Source organism: Rissa tridactyla, chromosome 8 (genome assembly GCF_028500815.1).
Source record: "Rissa tridactyla isolate bRisTri1 chromosome 8, bRisTri1.patW.cur.20221130, whole genome shotgun sequence".
NCBI lineage: Eukaryota > Metazoa > Chordata > Aves > Charadriiformes > Laridae > Rissa > Rissa tridactyla.
This window is the reverse complement of record NC_071473.1, coordinates 26,408,575-26,434,332: the sequence shown is the minus strand read 5'-3', so window position 1 is coordinate 26,434,332 and position 25,758 is coordinate 26,408,575.

Below are 25,758 nucleotides of genomic sequence, written 5' to 3'. Positions count from 1 at the left end.
GGGTTTTGTGCAAAGACAATCTACGTGAATGGTTTTGCAGAGGATGCAGAACATCTTGCTGCTTTGCTGACTGGTCATATTCTTCTGAAAGAGCATGCAGATTTGTTCTTAAGTGATTTTCGTTGAAAAAGTAAGGATTGTTCCAGCTTCTGGAACTGGGTGCCTTAAAAAAGGCTGTCCTGAAAGGTTAGGGTAAAATGCTGATTGTTATTATCTATGCTGTCGTGGTTTAGCCTCAGCTGGCAACAAAGAACCAGGCAGATGCTCGGTCACCCCCCTGCAGCTGTGGGATGGGGGGGAGAATTGGAAGAAAAAGGCAAAACTCGTGGGTTGAGATAAAGGCAGTTTAAGAGAACAGCAAAGGGAAAACAACAGTAATGCTGAATGTGCAGAACACGATTATGGTCCCACCACTCACCCACCGCACCTGGGAAGCCCGAGCCCGCTCCCAAGCATCGACTTCCTGCCCCCTCCCCTGGCCAGCTTCCCCCCTCCATCTATAGACTGGACATGGAGTCATGGTGTCAGGCACACGCTGTGAAATACCTGTGTCCCTGCCAGCTCCTATCCCCACTGGAACCGGGATTTACGCTATTCCCAGTGACAGTTTCCACTACCTGACGAAGTAGCACTCTCTACCCTCAGACCGAGTGGAGGCAACACAAAGGATGCTACACTGAACTTGGTTGAAGTGAAAGGCTTCTGCCTTGAAGGTAAACAAGAGAAAACTCTGTGTTTCTGTGGTTGCTCCTGGGGGTCAAATCAATAAGTACTCTGGTTTCCTTGCTTGAAGTTTATGCTTTTTGTAAGACTGTGATTTTGCTTTCAAAAAGCCTTAATTCTTCTTCCTTGGGAAAACAAATTTCATCACCAACCCATAAATAATCACAGGAAAAAATAATAGCAGCCTAATTTACATCTAACCTTTCTTTTTAATGATTAATGGATACTATTTATGTAAACTGTTTCTACATTCCAGTGTGAAATGAAATTTAAATTGCAGATTTTGCAGTGGTGTATTTTAACTGGTGACCCTTTCCCCAATCACAAATTAAAAAAAAACCAATTACATTTGTAATAAAGATGCTAATGCATTTCTTGTTTTTAGGGCATGTAAAGTTCTTGCTGCCAGCAGTTTTATTTTCCCTGTCGATGAGCCAATAAAAATGTATTTTCCAAAGGGCTCCAAGATATGTGCATGTGCGCATTTAGGAAAGCAGCTAAGGAGTAATTCTCAGCACATCCACTTTGCCGCAGCATTCACGGTCACGTTAAACCTAGTGCATGTTGAAGGTTCTGTTTTTCTACCGTTCTCCACAGTCAAGAGCAGCTCTTTGAAGGAACATAGGTTTTCAACACATTTGAGGCATTGAACCTTCACACTAGCCAAGGGCTCTTCAGCAGTCCTGATTACTCAGTCCTTCAAGGCTGGTGCCAAAGATGCTCCTTTCTGCCTGCCTGCCGAGGTCTAAGTGCTGCACTTCGCTTAGATGGCCCTTCATCCAGGGCCACCAGGAGCAGCTCCCGGCTTAAATGCGACCCAGGTCCCTGGAGACTGGCCTTCTCTAACAAACAGCTTATTTGAAGTTATTTGCATTCCAGAGAGCTTTTGATTTAGGGTCTTGGAGGCAATTTGATTCCAGCCAAAGCGTACCTATTAAACTGTGGTATCTTTCTTTTGCTTCTAATTGAGTTCAGAACACTTTTTTGGGGTTGAAATCAGCAGGCATTTTTGTAACTCATTGTTGCTTCTTTTGAACTCTTAGAGAGGACACAGAAGGAGCGGAGAGGAAGGAGCTGGAGTGTTTTCCATGTGTCTCATCGTATTCAGGACCGTATTCAGCTGTGACTTTCAAAGGCCAATACAGATCTACAAGAACCCTCTTGAAAAGGCTAGTGGCCACTGCGAGCTGTACAGAACCAACTGAGATGGAATTAAAGCCGAGGCGCTGCAAAGTCCTATGAACTTGTCACATCACTTTGAGGATCTTGAAGGTGATGAGGAGAAACAGGGACTTTCCAAGTGTGTGTGTGGGAAAAATTACAGCAGAACAGGGTGCGTGTTACTGCTTTAGGGATGCTGAGCATCTGAAGGAAATATGGACAGTGCTATTCAGCTGGATGTATTTTCATCCCCAAGACAGCAAACTAGACAGAACCACATAAAAACTACTTGAACTACTTGAGAAGTCTTTTTTTTTTTTTTTTGAGAATGCTTTTTTTGGTGGGGGAAAAGCTGTGTTCTATTTTTGTAGCAATGCGCTGTCAGAAGAGTGCAGGACCAAACGCTGGTTTTGGTTGTGTCTATACATCTACAGGGGAAGTAGGAAGGTGATAAGGACAAAAAAAAATAGACAAGTATACAGAAAGGCAGAGTTTCGGTACTGCATAATGCTGCTTGCTGACAGTGACAGGAGACAGAGCGAAGCGCTGCTTGTGCAGTTTGCTGGTCTGTGTGACCAGCGGTAAGAAGATATCTTTTTACTTGTGCACTGAGCAACCTTGTTCTATGAAACATGAAATGTAGAACCCCTGAGTGTCATTGTAAGAGTTGCAATGCAGAATAAAAGAGCACTTTATACCTACTACTATACTTACTACTGTACTAGGTATATAAACCTTCTCAGCAATACTTTTGAAAACTGTGACAGAGATGAACCCAAGGAATTTCAAGCTGTAACTTTTGCCTTGGCTTCTAGGAGTACCCAGTTGTTCCTGACTGTGACAGGTCTCTTGGGAGAGGGAGCACCATTGAGTGTTGGGAATCCACCCAATGTGGAGCTGTAGCTAGACTGACTGGGCCAATAATTTAAACAGCGCAACCACCTCAGTTTAACTTGGGTGAAACTAACTGCTCAATGTCACAAATGGCTTATCAGACACTTTGGATGCTGTAGATGGCTCTTTGGAGCGCTGTTGATGGCACGGGATCTGGTGGGTGCTCAGGCCAGCAGTTACCAGCGCCCTGTCTGTCCCCAAGGATGAACTGCTTGTGTACGATGCAGAGTCACTGCACAATGACTGAGCAACCCTTATGTTCTGGAAACCCCGAATCTGGACTTGGGGATGGAGGTTCTAAATCCGGTGTGATGATCTTGGTGTAGAACATTAGCATTTGCGTTTGTAGTTTCTTAAGTCCAGGGAAGCCCAGTGTTGGTGGTTTTGCAGGATCATTGGCAGGTGCACTGTATGCACTTACTCTTTTGTAACTTTGCTTAGCTCTTATCATTAAATTTGAAAGCTCTGAAGTCTCAGTGCTGGCTGTAATCACTTCTATCTTTGACATGATATAATTGGTTATCCTGACAATTTATTAGCATATAATGCTGTCTTTGTATTGCCACCAGCCTGTCATTGTGTGTTTTTTAGAGTTTCCTGCTATTGTTCTGGCCAGCGAAAGCCCACCTGACCTTGCTTCTTTGCTTAATGTCTCTATGTGAAGACTGACTTAGTCTTGTTTCTCTTTGCTCACAGTACTGTCTTATTGCTTATTTTCCTCATTCAATTTTTATCTGGAAGTATTGTGTAGTTACATTTAAGAGATTGGATCCCTTCAGTAATTCATTCTTACCACTTATTGTACAGGTGACCAAAACATTCAGCTCAAGGGATAAGAATTCATACAAGGAGTGATGCTCTCGCTGCCCTTCAGAGCAGGCTTCTGTGTAACAATAGGTTCAGACCTTTCCTGACAAAGAGGCACCAAATTGATTTAATGGAGTGCTACAGCCACAGACAAGGTTTCAGATTAGAATAAAAGCACTTTTTTCACCCTCAGTTACTTCACTGCAGAGGTTAGTGGCTTTTACCAAACGTGAACTTATTTCTGATGATATTAGAAGTATATTAGAAGTAACACGACTCAGTTTGTAAATGAGCATGGTTAAATGGAGTCTGTAATACATAAAAATGAAAGTTTGACTATTTCACCTTTTCTTTAATGAAGGTATTCAGGCAAGGTATTAGTTATATTGCTTAAACAGTTTTGGTATAATACAGCGCTGAAGATGCTGTACTTGTTAGCTTGTTGATTGCATGGTTGTGTCAGTGCTAATCATGACTGACAAATAATTTAGGCAATGTTTCTAACTCTATTAAAGGATATATTCCAACAACCACAAAATCCTCATCTGAAAGGCAAATTCTGTGTGATACAGCCCACTGAGAATCTTTCCAAGCTGTGCACACACCAAGATGTTTGTTGTGCTGCTGGATGTGAATATTGACTTTTAATTTACCCTTTAAAATTAAAATCAGGAGAAGAGAAAACCTTTTCTAAAGAGCTTTAGCTCCTTGTTATTTAACCAATTATCAGTATACACTTAAGAAAACACCATGCAACATCCCTCTTCCGTGACTTGTAATTTACCTGAATGGGGAAGGGAACCTGCTCTGGTGGCAGATTTATTTTTGCTTTTTAATAAAATTATTGATTTTCTACAATCTGATCTGTTGCGAGAGAAGAGACTGAAACCATTGCCTGTTTCCACCCCTTCTAAGTAAATGTTTTGAAGGCATCATACTCTACCTCTCTATAACCCTGTAAATCTTGCACAGCGTTTCATGCAAGAGAGGGGCAGTGCTCTTCCTCATCCTCACATAGGGCAGAGCAGCCAGCCTCTGGGGACTGGGATGGAGAGGAGGGCATCCATGCACACACCCCAAGGTGGACACTCTCTGTATAAATGACCCATATCACTATTTTATTGCCCTTAGAGGCAGAAAGTCGGGGGTGGAAAGAGGGGGTCACAGAATCACAGAATGGCCAGGGTTGGAAAGGACTTCTGGAGATCATCCAGTCCAACCCCCTGCCAGAGCAGGGTCACCCAGAGCAGGTGGCACAGGAACGCGTCCAGGCGGGTTTGGAATGTCTCCAGAGTTGGAGACTCCAGCACCTCTCTGGGCAGCCTGTGCCAGGGCTCTGCCACCCTCACAGGAAAGAAGTTCCTCCTCATGTTTAGGTGGAACTTCCTATGTTCAAGTTTGTGCCCATTACCCCTTGTCCTGTCGCTGGGCACCACTGAGAAGAGCCTGGCCCCATCCCCCTGACACCCACCCTTTCAGTATTTGTAAGCGTTGATAAGATCCCCCCTCAGCCGTCTGTTTTCCAGACTGAAAAGACCCAAATCCCTCAGCCTTTCTTCATGAGAGAGATGTTCCAGTCCCTTCATCATCTTGGTAGCCCTTTGCTGTCCCCTCTCCAGCAGTTCCCTGTCCTTCTTGAACCGGGGAGCCCAGAACTGGACACAGTACTCCAGATGCGGCCTTACTAGGGCAGAGTAGAGGGGGAGGATGACCTCCCTCCACCTGCTGGCCACGCTCTTCTTGATGCACCCCAGGATGCCCTTGGCCTTCTTGGCCACAAGGGCACATTGCTGGCTCATGGTCATCCTGTTGTCCACCAGGACTCCCAGGTCTCTTTCAGATGAGCTGCTCTCCAGCAGGCCAGCCCCAACCTGTCCTGGTGCATGGGGTTATTCCTCCCCAGGTGCAGGACCCTGCACTTGCCCTTGTTGAATATCGTAAAGGTTCCTCTTTGCCCAACTCTCCAGCCTGTCCAGGTGTCGCTGAATGGCAGCACAGCCTTCTGGTGTGTCAGCCACCCCTCCCCCCCAGCTTTGTATCATCAGCAAAATTGCTGAGGGCGTGCTTGCTGAGGGTCCCTGTACTTAGAGAAACATTCGGTCCTGTCTGAGATCTGGGTTTGCTGTAGACATGTCAGAGTTACCTGAGGCAGCTGGTCTACCTGCTCCCTGGGCTATGGTGGGAGGACGGTGCCTACCTGCTTGGATGCAGCTTTGGGGGCGCACGGAGATATAACTGCAGGTGTTTGGGGAAGATTTCTGCCATCAAAGGTGTGTGGAGGAACAGCGTTGTTGCAGGATGTTCCTTCGGGGAAAGTCAGAGCGTGCATCTGGATGCCAGACTGCTTGCAGTTTGGGCACCTCTGACTCTCCTGCTTTTTTGCTGCTTTCATCTGCAGCCTGAGCATGTCCCGTCCCTCAGCGCGCTGCTCACCAGGTGTTGTAAAGCATCCTGTCTCATCCAGATACGACATTTCCTAGAGAGGGAAAGATTTTCCTGTGCCATCCTTGGGGTATAGACTTTAAAACCATTTGCAGCCTACCGAATTGCCGTTATTTTTCTCTAGCTGCGTAGAGCACTTTTGCCAAGAAAACTGCCTTCCTTTTCTTTTTTATTACTATATGTGATTTTTCGTTAAAATATTTATCTTTTTAAAGCACAATTTAAAGGTCCTATGCTACGAAATCGCATGCCACAGCTTCTGTTTAAGTACATACCATCAGCAGAGGGAAAACTGCAGACCCAAAATTCTGAGATTTATCTTAATTTTTCTTTATGTCTTGAAGTAAGTGGCGGGTCCATGATTGTGGTTGGAGAGATCCTTGAGGCAGTTCATATTTACATGTGGGCTCATTAGCACACTCATCTCTGATGAAAGTATACAGCTGGGTGGAAACAGGATCCTTCACATGAGAAGGAATTCCCTTGGGAATTATGCTAACGATATCGGGGAAGTGTAAAATTAAAAGGTGTTGGATGATTCGGGTCCATGAGCTTCATTGTAGTTTAGAACTACCTTCAATCACAATTGCCAGAATCGCCCCCTTAAGATGTGTTGCTGAACACAGATGTTGGAGTCCGATATCTGGCTTGGAATTTGTGGAAAGCCCTACATCACGCATCCCTCGGATGTGTTAAACTCAGAAGCTGAGCCCGTATGATTTGGTTTTGTTTGTTTGTGTGATTTTTTAATTCTTTTTCTGCCAAAGGTAAAATTACGCTAAGGCAGAAGCGTGTCTTGTAGGCACTGTATTTCAAAAATTTTCAAAGTATCTGAAACAGAAATTAAAACCTGAAGATGAAAAGCATTAGAACAACAACAGTGCAACACATCGCATTCAAAAAGCCAAACACAATGACAGCTGCATCACTTCATGCTCTTAAGAACACCTGCATCAGTGGAGCAGGCTGGACAGGAACGTTTCAAAAGGACAGTTTTGAATGCATTTTGGTCCTATTAATTAAATCATCAGCTTAATAACTCTGAGGAGGGATGTAGGCTGTTGAAAACCTTGATGGGTGGTGGAGCTTGCTGTTCTCTTGTCATTTCTAGGCCTGTCTAATTTCTGCTCAGCCTGCCTTATCAGCACGTCAGATGGAAATCGGATCTCTCGCAGAAGCTGTATTATTACTGTTTTGTTTTTAAGCCGACATAAAACCTGACAGTTTTCTGACATTTTTGGCAATTGGGGGCATGGAAATTTTAGACGGCAATGCTTTTCTGCACAAAAGCTTAACAAACTTGACGTGATTTTCCATCCCTCCTTTTTTAAGAGGCACATAGGAGCCAAACTGAGATGTTAACTTGCACAAAGAAAATCAGAATCTGCCACTTTTTCTTTTTTTTTTTCTCTTTTTTTTATCTGAAGGATCAGATCCTCAATTTCTATAAAGTGACTTCAGTTTTGCTGAAATGTGTTTGAACATTCATCTCGTTCCATAGCTTCAGTGTATGCCATATTGTGCAAGTGACTACAAATGGACAGCTTCATACCAGCTTTTATTTTTATTTGCTAAGAGGGTACCCGTTTATGCTCTTTCTGTTCATAGCAGAATAAAACTGGAATTAATCACTGCTTTGGCCAAACAAAATTTGATAAATTCAGACTTTGAATAGCCTATTTTTCCCCCTTTTCAGTCCTTAATTTTGCTTTTGTTTTGTTCTCACTCTGCAGTGAAGTAACATCCTCAGTTCTTCATGGGTGAAAGACGATCCAAGTGTTTGGGTCACGTTAACTTTAGTGATCAACTCAGGTAATGAAGACTACAGGCTTTGAGAGGGGCGTCAGTGAGCCTCCTAGGGGACATTTCTGGGCTATCCTCCATATACCACCGTTTCCCCTTTTTCTTTTTTCTGTGCATCGGTGCGTTTTCACTAGTTTTTGTGAAATAAGTCACAGTTCACAGCAAAGTGGAATTATGTGATGGACATTGCTTATTAAAGGGATTCAGGGTTATAAATATCCTTGCAACTACACTTATTTTGGCAGGTTTTTAAAAAATAACGCAGTCTTTTCCTACTAGCAGGTCTCATCATGTAGGACCCTTTTGCATTTGTGTATTGTAAATTGTAAATAGACAAATACTGTAGAGCTGGATGCATATGATTGGGAGGCAGGACTTTAGAAGCCTTCCAGCAAGCATTTAGTTACCTGCATAAGGAGGTTTCAAAATTAACTTGCTTTTTGTGGATCAACAAGTCCTGATGAACCTAAGACAAGAAGCACTGAATACGCAGACAAAATTCAGCATTGCGGGAGCAACGAACAAAGCCCTTGGAGAGGGGTGCTGAGGGCTGAGGAGAAGAGGCAGGAAGGTTTAGGGAGAAATTGGGGCTGGAAAGAAACAGAAAAATTCAGTGAGGATTCAGATGAAAGAAGAAGGACTGCTGGGACTGTTGGGACTGCAAGGTGGAAGGAAGGGATTTAATTTCTCTGCCTTCTGCCCATGCAGCCTTCTCGTTCTACGTCCAGTTGAGTCCCAGGGCTCGCTGCCTTGTGCCTCCCAGAATGCTGAGAAGGGACTCAGAAGAGATGGGGAAAAAAAAGATCTGGAGGGAAATCTGTGGAGAGAGAGAGTGAGGGAAAACAGGGTAAGATTGGTGGGAAACTCTGGGAAGGGTTTTCCACTCCTGTAAGCTGGTGGGGCAGGACATGGTGGCATCTCCTGGGGAATCTGTCCTGCCATAGCTTTGCTTGGAGGTCCCACAGGAGTTGGGTTGGGGCTACAGCTATGGGACAAAAGGGCTAGGGCTGCCAATCCGCATTTCATCAGCTAGAGGAACTGAACTTGTGAATTACATGTTATGTACCCAAAATAGGCTGGTTGGTCCAAGAAGCAAATTCATTGCATGAAGTAATCTTTTCTGACTTCACCAGGAACGTATTTAGACAGTTAGCTTTTAGCACATAAACCACCTGTGAATTTGGATTTTATGTTTTTAATTTAATGTATATGCTCTTTTAGTGGTTTTAAAATTTTTCCTTTTGAAATGCGTCAAAAATGCATCAAAAAAAAATCTCAGTCTAAGCTTGTGAGATAATCTGCCTATGTGCCGGTTAATCCTTGTATGTAAATGATAAATAATTATAGTTATTGGAAATTCAAAACGCATACAAATCATCATTAGACTCATCACTTGTATTCTGTTGCTGAATTATGAATCCGGGAGAAATGTTCTCATAGCTGGTAGACTGAAAACTCCCATAATGAAATCCCATGGTACAGCAAAGATTGTTGCCAATAACACAAATAATGTGTTGTAGCATCCTGTGAACATGAAATGGAATACAAAACGTAACAACTGAAAGGTTGGGAATGGCTGTTCTCTGGTAGTTGGTTTATATTTTATACCTGTGGGAACTAAATCAATATCGTGATTCTGTATGCACAAACATTTTCAGTCTCGTTATGGAATTCTTATAAAATATTCAGTAAACCAGAGAAAAGATAGCAACTTGAAAGGTTCAGGATACTTTCTTTGCTCTAGATGGAACATTACTTTAGAGGATTGAAAAATATCCCACAGCTTTTTTTCTACGAACAGGGTTTCGTGCAACTGTGCACTTCAGAAAATAAGAATAAAATCCGATAGCTTTATGTAAGCATGTTAATCACGTTAGTGAACAAATATATGTAAACACAGTGACCTTTAGTTAAATGAGGCGCTGGGTTTGGGGGGTGCTATCCCAGCAGTTAGAGGTCGTAAACTCAATCTAGCAAATGTGGTTTGCGCAGTCAGTTGTCTTCCTTAGAGCTCCTCAGGGTTTGCGGTTCCAGGATAATGGAGCTTAAGGGCTCTCCTGGGTACAAGTGGTCCTGATCTCCACGGTGAGGCATTCCACAGCCCTGTTTCGCTGCCACATAGGTCTTAAAAAGCTTTCACACTATGCCCTGATTCTGCATCCTTAAGTGCCCTCCCGTCTCAGGCCTTGTAGTGTGATTTCAGAAAAACAAAAACAAAAAAACACCCCAAAAAACAAACTTTGTATTAGGACACATTCTTTTCAAACTGGCACATAAATTGGCTTTAAATATGTGCTTGAAGTAAAGCATTTTAAAATGAATTTCTATTGCTGTAAAGAAGAACAGAAAGCAAGTTTTACTGTGAGTGGGAATCTAATTTGTCACCCACTATCCCAGGCACTTAAGACTATGATTTGTGGCCTGTGTGAAAAATGGAGTTGTTTCATGGAGTAAAGCTCAATTTTTTACTCCAAAGACCACATAATTTTGTAGTTGCATTTCTGAATAATAGAATTTCATTTTATTCAATTAATTACATTTTATAGTTGATCTTACCACTTAGTTAGCAAACTAAGTTATTTTATTTTTACTCTGTTAAACGGAATAATTCTATTCCTGTTCCTATTTCCATGCCATTCATTCCAACTCTTTAGGTTGGAAGGGGATTCCTGAGATCATCTGCTCCTTCCCTCACTCAGAGCACAGCGAATTTTGAAGTCCCTCTAGCTTGCTCTGAGCCTTGTCCACTTGCTTTCTGAATATTTCCAAGGATGGAGCTTCCACAACCTCTCTATAAAAGCATGAGATTTCCACCCATATCCTGCATTTATAACTTTTGGTCCCACTCTTCTGAAGGATTAAGTATAGCACTAAGGAGGTTGCAAGAACAGCTGCCTTACACCAAGGAGGATTTATTTTTGGCAGATAATACAGTACAGGGAAGATGAGCCAGCTAAAAACAATTCGTACTGCAAAACTAATTCCTTCATTGACAAATTAAGTGACTTGTCACGTGAAAACTATTTGGTTTTTGGAAGAGTCTGTAAAGGACTTCGTGGAGGAATTTATTAAATCCTGCATTCATTAAGACCTATAGAGTAGTCTGAGTCTTTCTCTCCTTTTTGAACGTTTTTTTTAACATTAGAATAAAATTATTTGCCTTTTCATTTCCTTGCCATTACAATTTCAGGAAAATATTGTAGAAAGGTAAGACGGGTAAAGATACACCAAAGGACGGTTGTGGTATTTTTAGCTAAAGACTAGTGTCCACCAATAGGTTTCAGATCTGTTTGGCGACTAAAATTCGCAAACTGTGCCTCGACTTGACCTAAGTGAGCCTTTGGGTAGTCAGGTGAGCTGTGAATTTTCTGATCTCCATCCAACCGCTCCTGCCTTCGAACTTGTTTCCTGCAGAATACATTTTACTTTACAAAACCTCTAAATTTGATTAATTTATGCAGGTATTGATGCAGGAATGAAGCCACTTACCCTACAAGAGCTATTGCAGCGGAATGCGTGTAAAGCAGTGGCCAGTTCTCTCTGTGCTGGCTTTCACAGGCAGTCTCTGAAGGGCTGCTGTTTTCATATTCAATGGTTTTTACAGGATTAGCTCTGGTGGCTGGAACGATTTCAACTCACTGTGGCTACGGCAATTGCCTTCTTTGGAATTAGATTACAGAATTTTCTACTGTGAAAGACACAAAGGCTGTAGACTGCATTGTTTTTGAACTAAATATAATGCTGTACTAAGTACAGGTTTTCTTCAGTGCAGACAGGAAGGTTCCAGAAAAATCAAACAAGCCAAACTCCTCCATGCATCCCCCATCCAGATTTCATTGTAAGACTACTTTCTGTAACTCCTGTTTTTAAATAACCAAGAAGTTGCTGCCTTAAAACCGGTGTGGATTTCACATATCAGCTGAGAAAGTTTCTCGGCTCCCTTGCACTCTGCTTCCTTCCCATGCTTTGCAGGAGTCTTCAGTTCGGAGATAAAAGAAACCTCACCTAGTGCCTTCTTTCAAGTAATGAAACCTAATTAGGATCTCTGTTAAAATTCTGAGTGTCAGCCAGATGGCAGAAGTCCTCTAGTGCCAGTGATTTTTTTTCATTAAGAGTTAATACCATTAGCTTTCAAAGAATGTTTCATTTAGACATTGTTAGACGTATTACAGAAAATAAAAAAAAGTAAATAAAACTGCCTAAGGCCATTGCTGTAGTTTGATTGCTTCTCATTTCTCTTTAATTCACAGTTGGCTGCTACAAGGTCTTTATCCTTCAGCCCCTACAAAACGCAGAACAATATTATATGTGTACTTTATTATCTTCCTTTTAAAAAATATCCCCAAACCCAGCTCTCTTCCCCTGAATTTAATCAAGACAGTCTGAACTCCTTTTTGGCTGTTCTCTGTTGTGAACACACTTTGAAGGAGTCCTTTGGTTCTCATTTTCAGGTGTTTTGTTGATATTTTGGGTGTGTTTCTTTTCTTAGCTGTATTCATCACATATTCCTTAGGTTATGTGATAAAAAGGATCGCTGGGAAGCGGTCAAGACAGGAGTATTTTTACTGCATACCTAGTTTATCAGTATTAGATTTCTTCCCTCCCTTTAAATCACAGTTTGCCTTGTAAGCTTTTATTGTGTAATATTTTAGTTGTAAAACCAATCTGATTCCCTTAAAAAAAAGTTCATCGTGGCTAGTTGTTATCACAATTGCTGTAATTATGCAGGTAAACTGGTTTGCCAGGTCGTCTACTTTTTTGGTTTGTAAATGCTCCAAATATTGTGGCACCTGTTGCCATGACCTGGAGACGAGAGCCATGATCTTGTATGGTGTATGAGGAGCCCGTTGAACAACAGGACACCACAGGGCTTTACAACCTGAAATAGCTGTGCTGTGAGAGAATCATAGAATGTGTTGGGTTGGAAGGCACCTCTAAAGGCCATCTATTTTAACCCGCTGCCATGAGCGGGGACATCTTCAACTAGATCAGGTTGCTCAGAGCCTCATCAAGCCTGGCCTTGAATGTCTCCAGGGATGGGGCCTCCACCACCTCTCTGGGCAGCCTGGGCCAGTGTCTCACCACCTTCACAGTAAAGAATTTCTTCCTAATATCTAATCTAAATCTCCCCTCTTTCAGTTTAAAACCGTTACCCCTTGTCCTATTGCTACATGCCTTTGCAAACAGCCCCTCCCCAGCTTTCCTGTAGCCCCCTTTAGGTACTGGAAGGGGCTCTAAGGTCTCCCCGGAGCCTTCTCTTCTCCAGGCTGAACAACCCCAACTCTCTCAGCCTGTCCTCACAGCAGAGGCGCTCCAGCCCTCAGATCATCTTCATGGCCCACCTCTGAACCCGCTCCAACAGGTCCATGTCCTTCTTGTGCTGAGGACTCCAGAGCTGGACACAGTACTCCAGGTGGGGTCTCACCAGAGGAGAGCAGAGGGGGAGAATCACCTCTCTGGATCTGCTGGCCACGCTTCTTTTGATGCAGCCCAGGGTGTGATTGGCCTTCTGGGCTGCGAGTGCACATTGTTGGTTCATGTCCAGCTTTTCATTCAACAGCACCCCCAGGTCCTTTTCCGAAGGGCTGCTCTCTGTCACGTCATCCCCCAGCCTGTATCGATAACGAGGATTGACCTGACGCAGGTGCAGGACCTTGCCCTTGGCCTTGCTGAACTTCATGAGATTTGCACAGGCCCACCTCTCCAGGTCGTCCAGGTCAGTCATTCTGAAAAGCTCCAAACAATTTTGATGTTCTTGAGTGTCCACTGTAGGGTAACTGCAAAGACAGGAGCAATAAACAAGGGGGGACAGTAAAGTTTTGTACTGCTCCATTCATCTGGGAGAGGTTGTGTGTTTACATCCATTGTCACTTCTGAAAAATCTTTGCCTTACTATATATATGTACATATTCATATATAATTTCTCACGAATCTTTTTAAAGATACTTTTTAGCATAACAGCAAAGGAAGTGTTTATTTTTACCATGGAAATATTAACAACATTTGGATAGTTATTCACAGCAAGTAGCATCTCACTGCAGTGCTGAACTTGCCAAAGTTTTATTTTGTCATAAAAAATTAACTAAATAGGTACCAAAAAGCAAGACTCAATAGCATAATGATCAAACCCTTTCGATTTTGAGTTTTCTTGAGAAAAAGTCTTAAAATATTTAAAAATATATTTAAAAAATAGATGTTTTCCAGTGTATCTGAGTGCTATTGACCTGAGACAAACCCTCCATCCTCTGGATCATAAGCACTTCCTTACCCACAAGGTGGAGAAACTCTACCTTCTGTGAATTGTCCTGCATGGAAAAGACTATCCTGATCATTAACCACTGACCTTTTCCTCTTCCTCCAATTTGATGCAGTGTGGCTATAGGTGATAAACGTTTCCCCACCTTCTGCCTCTAACATCTCCCCTCCATTTCTTGTTCTCTTGACCATCTTAGTTTTTAACAATGATTCTGCCACTATATTGTAGAGGGGAAAATATTGCTGTCTGGTGGAATTAGAGGGGATCAAGAACTGTATGAATGATCCAATCAAAGTGAGTAAAAACTTTGAAAATTGGTCCTTTGCTGGGCTTTTTCTCTGACAATATGAAAGGAAATTATAAATGCTTGTTGAGACAAGTGTTATTCATGTTCACCATTAGTGGCAATTTGCTGGCTGTACTCCTAATTAATCATTCCTTTAGGCTCCCATTTAGTTCCTGACAATTACTAACACACGCTTTCAAAAACTGCACCCTATTGACTGACACTGTTTGTGGGTGTTTTCTGCAGGAGAGGATGTGGCCGTGGTAATGCATTCCACAGCGCTTTGAAATGAATTCCCAAGTGCTTCAATCACTATTCTCCGCTCTGGGCCAAAGGCAAACATTGTTCTTACTGAATGAGATGAGGGTTTCGTTTACCAGCGACGTGATATTAAAATACCAAGATTCCATTACATTGGGTGTATCTAAGTGAAATGGTATGAAAGTGGAGATTGTATAACTCTCTGCATGGAACAAATGTAGTTTGAAGTGAAAGGTGCCCATGCTAAATACTGTTATCTTTCCACGGTGTTCGACTGCTGCTTGCCTTTCTGCAGGAAGCAAGAAGCAAAGGTAGTGACCCCCTCCTTTAGCGCAGCCTCAGCAAACGTGAATTTGATTATACAAACACAAGGCAAGGCTTTTCCCTGGCTGTGTGCAAGAGAGGCACGGGGCAGAGCAGACACTTCTTCCCTGTAAAAGTCTTTCAAATTGTACAGTAATTAGCTGAAATACCTAAATAGCCTTTGGAGCAAGGAATGGGGCCGGGCAGGACTCACATGAGTGTGTCAGCCACTACCTTGCAAAGCCAGGCCCCAGCTCGCGTGGTTGCTCTCTCTTTGTGCCCAGTTATCTTGAAGGGTTTTTTTCTGTTTTGTGTTGGACAAGGTGAAAATCATGTTTCCTGGTCCCTTAGTAGAATAGGCTTGATTTCACTTGGGTGGAATAGGAAACTGAACATTGCCACTTCTGGGTAAATGGCTACTTCTGGGTAAATGGCTATAGTGTATGGTTATTTTTGGTGTTTGTTTTTTTCTCTCTAGAGTCACTGACAAAAGTACTTCTCCAGTCATGAGTAAAGGCATGGGAGGAAGATGGGGTTTTATTTCAGTCCTCAGTTTCTTAGCTGGTTCCAAATAAAGGGCCGCCGAAGATCATTGGAGTTTGTGCAGAGCCTCTGAAAGTCTTAAGAGTGCTCCTGACCTCGCGCTGGGTCCTGCGTCCCACACCTCCGTGCGGTACAGTGCTCACTTCAGTTCTCTAAGACCAGGCCCTTAATCTTTCTGCCTGTGTTTTAATATACAGTTTATTTTTGGTTTATCTCTTTCTTCTTTTTCTTCCTTTTCTTCCTTTTCTTCTTTTTCTTCTTTTTCTCCTTCTTCTTCTTCTCCTTCTTCTTCTTCTTCTTCTTCTTTTTGGTTTTCTGTGCTGCATCTAGGGGCATTGGTCAATCCCATGCCATGCACTATCACACATTACTCGAAACAGTAGGACCAGATAATTAGCAATACCAAGTGTAGTGTTTTCCTAATTGATTTGCACTGTCACATAAACGAATGTGTTTTGTTCATGGAGCTGCGCAGAGATAGGTGTTATCCTGACATGACGGTTGCTGAAGTGATGGACTTCTCTGTTGATCCCTCAGGTCTTGACTGTCGTTTGCAAATACATAGTTAAAGCGTTGTGGAGAAAACCTTCTAAACATGACTCAAGCACAAGTATGCAATGTAATGTAATAAACGTAATGGAAAAGCCGTGTCTGCCGAAGTCTGCAGAGAGCTTGAGAAGTAGCTTGCAGTGTGAGGTTTCCTGTTTCCTTCAGTGGAGCCTCGTTAGTACCACAGCGGTAATTTCTTTAATGTTCAGCAAATGGCGTTGTGTTCCAGGATAAATTTTGTTCTCAGGATACTTTCCTCTTTGTGCTTAAAATTTCCTTCAGAATATTATCTTTAGATGGTATTCTCCTAGAAACCAGACTCATCCCGGATTTATGCTGCGTTCAATTACTACTGATAAAGATTTTTAATTAGAATATAATGGTTTTGTGTATAAGATACTGATTTGGGATGTGAGAGGCGTCGATTCTACTGCTGATTCATCACAGACCTGCTGTTTACTCATCGGCTTATTACTTAATTGTGTCTATTTCTCCTCTACCTTTCATCTGCCTTGTCTCTCAAAGACCGTAAACGTTTTAGGGAGTGGGATTTTTTCCTACTGAAATGTATAGAGCAAACACGATGCAACTCTGATCTGACCAAGGGACTTCAGTCATTACCATGTAATGTTTATAATACTCATGATTAATAATATATTCCAGATGAGCATCCTAAAGCCCTGTTTGGAAAGTTAAAGCAGTTAGCATTTTCTGAGATAATTCAGATCTTAAAGAAAAACGTAGAAAATTGATTTCTCTGTGTTCCTCTGTTGACGTTGTGGTAACTCAGCTCCCAGTCTCATAATGACTTGTCAGCAAATCTGAGCCTACTGTTGAGCAGCTTTACTGATGAGTGGAGCCGCTCATGTTTGCAACGTTGAGTGTGTCTGTGAGTTATTGGAATAAAATATAAGAAATCATCTTATTTTCATTGTTTTGAAACACTGGTTTGTGATCTTGCATACAAATCTTCATTGCCATGTATAGAAGGTTTCTGATTTCTGACCCGTATAGGAATGAGTTATTGCATGTACTATATTCTTACAACCAATTTATACTGGCCCTCAAAAGCGGGCATTTTTGGTAAAAATACCGTCACGTCCTTTGTGTTACCTGCCTCACTGTAAGAATATCGAAAGCCACGTCATTTCAGATTTTCTTAGTGTCCTTTAATTATGTGCAAACCAAAATTAATGAGCCAGTTCTCGGCGTGTGAAAGAAGTCAGCAGTTTTCGGATATTTCTGCACATACACTTCACAGATTCTGACTGAGGTTGGAAAGCTACTGTATCACAAATTAATCTCATTCTGGAGGAGATGTCTAAGAAAATTAGGTGATTACTCTCTGAGAGTGCCTGTTTCTCTGCAATGTCTATAGCAGCGGTGCAAGCAACTAGCTCAGATGAATTGCCTGGCGTTGGGTGGGATGAATACCCTTGTGATGGGCCACGGGGAAACTCCGAGAGACTCGGGTCTGGATGCTCAGGATGGGTCAAGGAACCTTCCTCCGTGGCTCTGAAGACAGTTTTTTTCTGTGGCAGCACCCAAAGTCTGAAGTTTTCTTGTATTATGAGGAAGTCAGATACCATGATTCCAAAGAAAGGAATTTAAAATATTTCAGAGATTCTGACTTTGTCTCAATGAACACGATACGCTGGGTGAGGCAGGTAAATATATTTAGAGGCTTATTATGTTTATAATTACCCCTTTTTTTCTGGTTTGGATGTGGGCAGTTTTCTGAAACACTGCAAGAACTCTTGTACACCCTATATTGTTGTTTTGGCAACAAATACTACAGAAGGGATAACCCTGAATAGAACTCATCTAGAGGGCTGGGGCTTTGTAACAAGTATGCAATTTGTCCTCAAGAACTAGTACTCAATGTAAGACTTCTTCATGGAGCCAGAGATAGCAGCAATAGCCTATTAAAAACCTGAGAAACTACAATCATACACATCTGGAAAGTCCCCAGTAAAGGGTAACTTGGTCCGGGTGGCGCTAAACGATGTATTTCATGTCATATAGAAGAACTTCTTGTTTTCTGTGATGCTAGTAAATGGGGCCAGTGCAAAACCAGATTGTTTGTTCCAAGGAAAATTCTTCTTTTTTTAATACTTACTTTTCATCTTGTACTGGAACAAAAAGTTTATAAAGTATTTGTAGAAAGAATAGGCCTTTAAAAGATCAGCTGGAAATCATTGAAACATTTTGTTTTAACTAGGTCTCATAGTAATCCACGCCGGCCTACAATTGTCTGATGTCTCCTCTGAACTGTGATTTGAGTCGTGTGAGGACGTGAGCAACCACTCACCAAGTAGCTGCGGGATTAGCAACACTGGGTTATAGCTGCATTGGGTCAAGATTTGTTTTTGACTGAATGGTAAGTCTTTACCTTTCATTGTCTTTTACACTCCTCCTTTGAATTTTGGGCAGCTGAAGGTATGAATCAGAAGGCTCACATCCTTGGTGGCCTTCAGGAATGTCCAAGGATGTTAGAAGCTGCAGGGCTTCAGCAGAAGATGTTCAGTATAGAGGCAGGTACCTCTGAAATGCTTCTGGAGACTCTTGCTGCAAGACAGAGCTAAAACTGCTTAATCACCGAGTTATGGAGGAACTACGTCCTTTTGCAGTGATCTGGTAAATGGCTAACCACACACACTGAGGCATATTTAATTGCCCTCAGAGGGCAGGAATCACATGTGGACATCCCTCCCATGATACTGTAGCTATGTGTTGTGCGTTACTCATGTGTTACTCATAAAAGGCATCGATGAAAGTTAGCCCTACCAGCAAACCTGTCAGGGGAACTGAAGTTTACGTAAGCTGAAGTTGCAAGTATCAACCCGAGGGTACTTGGTGTGCAACCTGAGCAGGTTGGGAGGCAAGAGATGTTGTACCAGGTGCAAGAGGATCTAGATAAGGATGGAATGAGAAAATCTCAGACAAGGTTCCCATAAAACAAAGATAAGGATGAAATGTCTTACATAAGCCATCTTGTCATGACACAAAAGAGGATAAAGACCTGGCAATGACCATGGTGACCTTAGTTGAAGCCTTTTGGAGTTTTACGTCATTCCATTTTTCCCAGACACTTGTCTTACCTTTGGGTTAAAAGTCACTAGACCAAACATGCAACTTTGCTTGGGTTCAGTAAATCTGTCCAAGTTGTTCCCTCTAAACCAGGCTGTGGTTGTTCTTTGGACAAGTCAGCAGTCTGGAACCTCCCAGAGAGTCTGTTGGCATTGCAGTGCTTGGGACCTTGGCACCGACATGATGACAACACCACTAGAAGAGCCACAACCCCCACGGCTGTTGCTGGTGATCACCAACAACCACGGCAAAAGGCATTAAATGGTTACGGCACATCCCAGGTACAATTCACTATGGGATCAAAGAATGAAGGGAGTGTTTCAACTCAGGGTAATCTGACCTCAGATAGATTTGCTTTGATTTTCTTAATGGATTTTATATTTCTCAAGCAAAAATGATGTTTTGCCATAGGGAAAACGCTTGGAGAATTTCCGATCAGTGCGACTCGCAAGGAAGCTTCTTCATTTAATCAAATACTTGTCAAGCACGCTTCACACACCTCTCACAGCAATTAAAGGAGCCATTTTCCTGAAGTAAGGAAGGCGTTTGGTTAGACATTATTTTAAATATAAAATATGACATGTTTTGTCAAGAGTATCTTTAAAATGACAGTCTTGCTTTATGCTCTGATTTTCTCTCTGTGATTGACTGGTTAGAGCTGAAATCACTTTTAGGGCAATAATTTAGCTTTTTTAAAATTCGTTTGCTATTTGCCTCTGATATTTTGCTCAATAAAAAAACCTGGAAAATATTTTTTTCCTGCGAAAGGGCTACATATCAAAATTCAGACACCACCACAGAAAGGTGCAGTACATTTATGACCTTGTGTGATTAGTGATCTCTGAATCTAATCTTAAGGTACTTTAATGGACTATAATTATCTACAGTGTATAGTTACTGCCTTTCCCGAGATTGATTTAAAATTGCCTCAGGAGGCAAGTGCTGTGTAATTATCTGATAAGAACTAAACTTGATACTCTGACTGGAAACTTTTGGAAACACAAAAATAAATACAGTTCAGGACAAAACTTACTGCTGGCCAGCTTCAGAAATGAAATCTGTTCTTGCAGGCTGTTTCTGCAGTGACAGATAAAGAAGAAAAGGGGAAAAGCTTACAACCATTTTCAAGATATCAGCCTAATTTAGCAAACTTAGTGGAAGGTGGGCTTGCCCTCTGCCACGGATGTTCTTACAGAATCATGAGCAGAAAAGAGGAAGGTGGAGGAGAGATACGTGTGAACTCCTCTTACCCAGACGCTAGACAATAGGGTTTATAATAAAAAACTCAAGGTGTTGGGAGATTGTGTTTATGGCAATGAGCGACTGCAGGAAGGGAGGTCAGTTTTACAAACCTTCAGCAAGTTGTCCCCTGACACTGGGGTACACGTCCTGTGCCAACACCAGAGTTTCCAGAAGACAAATCCCTTCCTAATGTGACGTTCTCACTGGAGTCGTTAACACAGCTAGGACCAATGCCATTTCAGAGCTTCACCAAATTAATCGCATTTTAGTATTTAACATATGGTGCCGGAAGCAGTGCCGAGTGTGGCATTTTCTAGGAAAATCAGAACATCCAGTTGCTTTCAGATATACTTTTAAAAAATTCAACTTTCCTTACACTTTTCCTATTATTTCAAAAGTCTCTTTGTTCTTTGGACCTATCACAACAGTCAGAGATTCCTTGAGGAGTTTGCTGTCAGAGGCAGGATGGTACAGTAGACGCTCTTTATGTGGTAATTGCAGTAAGAGTTTGTGAGTTTGTATCAAATTAATCAGATGTCATCTCAAGGAATAACTGATTTTGTTTTTCTCTAAGAATATGAAGATACATAGACCCTATCTGCACTGGGACAAGAACAGTGGACTTCAGGGTGCCGAGTTCGTGACATGCTTTTTCCTTTCTTTTTTCTTGCTGTTAGCCTGGCTTGGTTACAGCTGAAACGCTGTGTTTAGGAAAATGGTGTGTGCTGATAAGCTGCAGAATGGGCCAAGCTTTTCCATGTTCAAACCTAGTCATGCCTCACCACCCTGAGTGCATTGACAAGAGATTGTGCCAATGGTACGGTGCCGAGAGTAGATGTGCTGTACCTCCAAATTCAGGAGCTGAGAGCAGTCAAGCTCAGGGCAGGAATCCTGCGCACATCCAAGACTGTGGTTAAATGAGAGATATAATAAGAGACCACATGGAGCCTGGAGTTACAGAAATTTCTTTTAACCAAATGTCTGCTTTTTTGTGAGAGCACCTTTCCACACCTTTTAGGTATTAGTGGTTTATCTGCTGGGTTATCTAAATAGATAATGACCATGCAATGAATAAAAAATACTCTATTTGCAAATCATGGAATATATGTCTTCAGGTTCAGACCTGTGGACAACCCAGCTCAGTTTCCTGTCTCTGAGAGATACCAGCACATGATGCACTAAAGAATGATGCAATATTATCCTATGGCAGTAAGGAGGTCTTCTTTAACCTGGATGACATCTTGGTTATCTCTGAAAGTGTCAGTGGTAATTTTGTAACACAAAAGCTGTTGTACCTTCCACCATGTAACTCAATTTTGGACCTTTTTCATGAAGAACGAAGGTAAATTAATCAGTGAAATGGAAGTTGTTGGTTGCTTAAGGATCACTGACTCCGGCTAGATTACAGTCCATGTAGACAGGAGGCAGTCCCTGTGTACTTAATGCTTCAAAAAGGTAAATGTCTTAAAGTGAAAGAAGTTAAAGGATAAAAATCAGTTGAAAGGAAAATTTGAGAGAGTAATACATGAATGGAGTTTGGAGCCTGGAGGGCCTTCCCACCAAAATGCTGCAATTCAGCAATCGGGGTGAGAGGGGGAGAAAAAAAAGAACCGCTTGTAGCTTAAAGTCCATTGTAGTTCAGTGTAGAAGTGAAGGGAAAAATTAGAAATAAAAAGAAAAAAAGGCAATGCAAAAAGGGACAAAAAAGGAAATTACCTGGCAATGTGACATGGAATCTAAAAATAGTGAGAAAGAACCATGCCTGGCAGAAGGATTTTCTTATGTGGATTTGGAAGAAGAAACCTTTGCAGCGTTACAGGCCCACTGGTAGATGGAGATGATAAGATCTCTAACAGGGATTCGGAAATGGCAACATGATTAAATATTTAAAAAGAACAACCCTCCACATCAAAGTCCACGCATCATCTGAATATTTCCAGCGTGGTTAGCGTGACGTCAGTTGTGGATCTAATACAGTATTCAATTAACACAGAACGAAAGGACGGGAATAGAACGAGCACCAGAGAGCACGGCTTACGGAAATAGGCTCTTGCCAAGCAAGACTTGTTTAATCATGATGAGATTACAAATTTAGGTGGTAAAGGAAGTGGTGAGCTTGATACATACTTAGTCCAGCAGAGTTCTGTACGACATTTAACCTAGTTTGCATTGTATTCTGTAAAAGAATTAGTGGTACCGTATCAGGGAGGTTCACATTTATCGGATTAAAAACTGACTGACACAGCTGAAGATGTAGTTACTGTAGAATAACCATTAGGGGTTTTTTTATTATTTTTTTTCCCCCCATAAGTGGGGTCTGCACGGATTAGGAGTAGGTAGAAGCGATTCAATACTTTTATCTAGAAGCAGTGCAAACTCATTGCAGATAAAGCGTAGAGATGGTAGAGGGCTGACTAAGTGGTAAGTAATGAGGAAGCTTGGGAACGCTCTCGATAGCTTGACAAGTCGTCCCACTCAAAATGAGTTTGTTTTAATATCATGAAAGTAAGGTCAGGCGACGTTCATATCTTTTTTTTCTTTTTTTAACAATTGCTGTAGCTGGAAAAAACCAGAGAGTGTTCTGGTGTGTAAACCCCTCCTAAGCTTATAGATATAGGACCGAGGAATGAAAACTGAACGTATACACTATAGGTTCCCTTCAGATCAGTGAATATCATTTTAAAAAGACACAAAAAAAACCCCCAAACCCAGAAGTAGTAATTCAAGGCTTCTCAGCAGCCCGGGTAAAATTTAAGCTTTGCCATAATGATGAAATAAATCCCCAACAGAGGGTGGGTGGAGCAGGGCTGGGAGAGGTCAACGGGGGCCTCAGAGGGCTGGAAGGGTCCACGGGACCCCTGTGAAGGGGCTCGTAGCAGCAGGTGGTGTGGAATGCTTGGTGGCATTTTCCTGAGGCATTTGGAGATAAGACAGTGATGGCAAGTTGTCGTGGGGGTTGTTCCATGCCTCCAAGCCCACTTCTGGGGCTGCGTCCTTTGGCTCTGCGGTCCCCCGGAGAGTGGGAGGCCCGACCATGGCTGAACTGCTCGGCAAGAGGTGAGCTCAGGAGTGATGCTGCTGTCTCACAGGGGTCGGCTTCTGGGGGACGCCAGTGAAGAAAAGTCTGACCTCTTCCCACCCCGAGCGCCAGACCTGTCGTTAGTAGGGAAGCGAGCGTATTTCCTACTGCTGCGCAATGCGGTTCTGTGCGCTGGCTGAAGTTTTCACTGCGGTACAAATCTAAGCAGAGTTGCTAGTTTTGGGGTTTTTTTGCAAGATATATAATTTACTAGCTGTTTTGAGGCAAATGTCACTTTCTTTTTATATTTACGAACAGCTGGGGACCATGAGACAGCTGTTTAAGGAACTGTATTTACTTTTAGATGTAAACAAAATATTAAAGTGCCCTCCAGAACTCTCTGTGCTCACACAAACATCTCATACTCTATATTATTTATATGCGTGAGTGTGTGGGTCGCTGGAGCTTGTTTCTGTCTGAGACGTTGGCTCTCCCTGTGTGACAGGCTCTCTCCAGATAAAGCAACCTGCAGAGTGGCCACGCGCTTGCTGGAGGGCCACTCCAAAGATGTTGTCATGGAAAAAAATTTCCTTTTTCTTTCCTCTTAGATGATGGAGGTGAAAAAAAAACCTCCTTAAAACATGAACTTTCCTTGCTGGGAAAAACTTGAGTATTAAGGGAAGTTAACGTAGGCATTTTGCACAACTTGGAAGAATGTGATGGAAAGATGCAATACTGATAAACTGGATCCTATTCTCCTTACTCATGCTGAGCATCAGCAGACATGAGGAGACATGCTTCCTTTCAGCCTATTACATTTACTCACTCCCAGCCTTAAAATTCTCCCTGAGTCACGCGGACTTTCCTGCCTAGCTGGGAGATTGCCATTGACCTCTGTGCCGTTCCCATTTATTTTAAAAATACAGAGGAGACTCTCTCCTGGAAGGTTAATTAGAGTGTTCAAGGTTTCTGGATTGCAACTCACATTTTTGCTAAATAATTTCATGTACAATTGCCTGACAACAGTCTTTCTAAGGGCTTTCCTTGGGCTTGTCCAAAGACTGGATGGGAGAGTCATAGAGCATGTCTTTTGAATTCAGAATGACAATTTGTCAATTTGGGTTAAAATTCTCGCAAATAGGTCTACAGATGTGTTAGAGACAGGTGGAGGGAGCGACTGAGTGATGACCTGATAACTGGTTCCAGAGGGTGTTCTCACGTGGGAGTTGCCCGTGAGCTGCATCCGGGTGTCCCTGGGGCTTTCCTGACTCACACCACAGGAATTTTGGCCTTTCACCTCTGCAAGAACCAGCATGATATTTTAGTAGCTGTCAACTTTCTCAAAACGTGGTGGGTTTTTTAAACCTTCCAGCTTCGGTTGAGATCGGAAGGAGGGTGTAGACGGACACTTCCCTATGGCATTGCAGTGCGTCTGGTTCTGGCCATACGCGGCGACAGTGAAGAGGAATGAGAATCGTGGGGGCTGAATTTAATGAGGGGGCTAAACCACTCCTCCTGCATTGGCACTGGCGCCTCGGCAGGTGGGCTGTAGGTAGGGCTCCCTCGAATGAGCAGGTGGGAGGTATGGGAAGGGAGGTGGGAATGACGGCACTGCGTGGGGACCACAACACGTCCCAAGATGGTGCTTGTGGGAGGCAGAGGGCTCGAGTCTCTCCCATTCAAAGGCCTTCATCACGCAACCAGCCAGTGGCTCACCTTCCTCCCTCCCATGCCTGCCTGGTACGTTATGGCTGTGTCCATCTCAGGTGGTTTGTGTCTCCATCTGGGCTCCTCTCCTGAAGTGATGGACGTGCATCTAGCAACAATATTTACTCCCCAGATAGATTAACCTTATAACCTTGGTGTTCTGAGGCAGCCGAAACTTATATTGGCACATTATAAATTTGGGTTATATCCATATTATCAGAGGAAAATTTTTATGATTACATGACAAGATGCCAGAAAAAAACCCCAAACAATCTGAGACCTATGAAAATCAGCAGTATATGCTGAGGAAAATCAATAAGTAATTTGCCCAGAGAATCCCAAAGAGAATGCATGTTTTTTGAGATTTAGAATAACTTTTGCTTATTGATTCCTAAAATCTCCTGAACAGGGAGAAATGTAAATGCAGGGATCCTGCTCCTCTGGAGTTCAGTGGGAGGAGAATCAGGCCCTGAGCTGGCAGCTTTGGGATTTAGAAAGGTATGCTGTGCTGCTTAATGAAACTCTTTAATTAGAAAACTTTGTCTCAGCCTATATGTGGCTTAAAGGCAGTTTAATCAAATAGGCTGAATAATTCTTTCCAACCATTAAAGCTGATTGGTATTCTTAGCTTTGAAGGGAGAGAAACACGGAGACTGCCGATAATGAGAACTG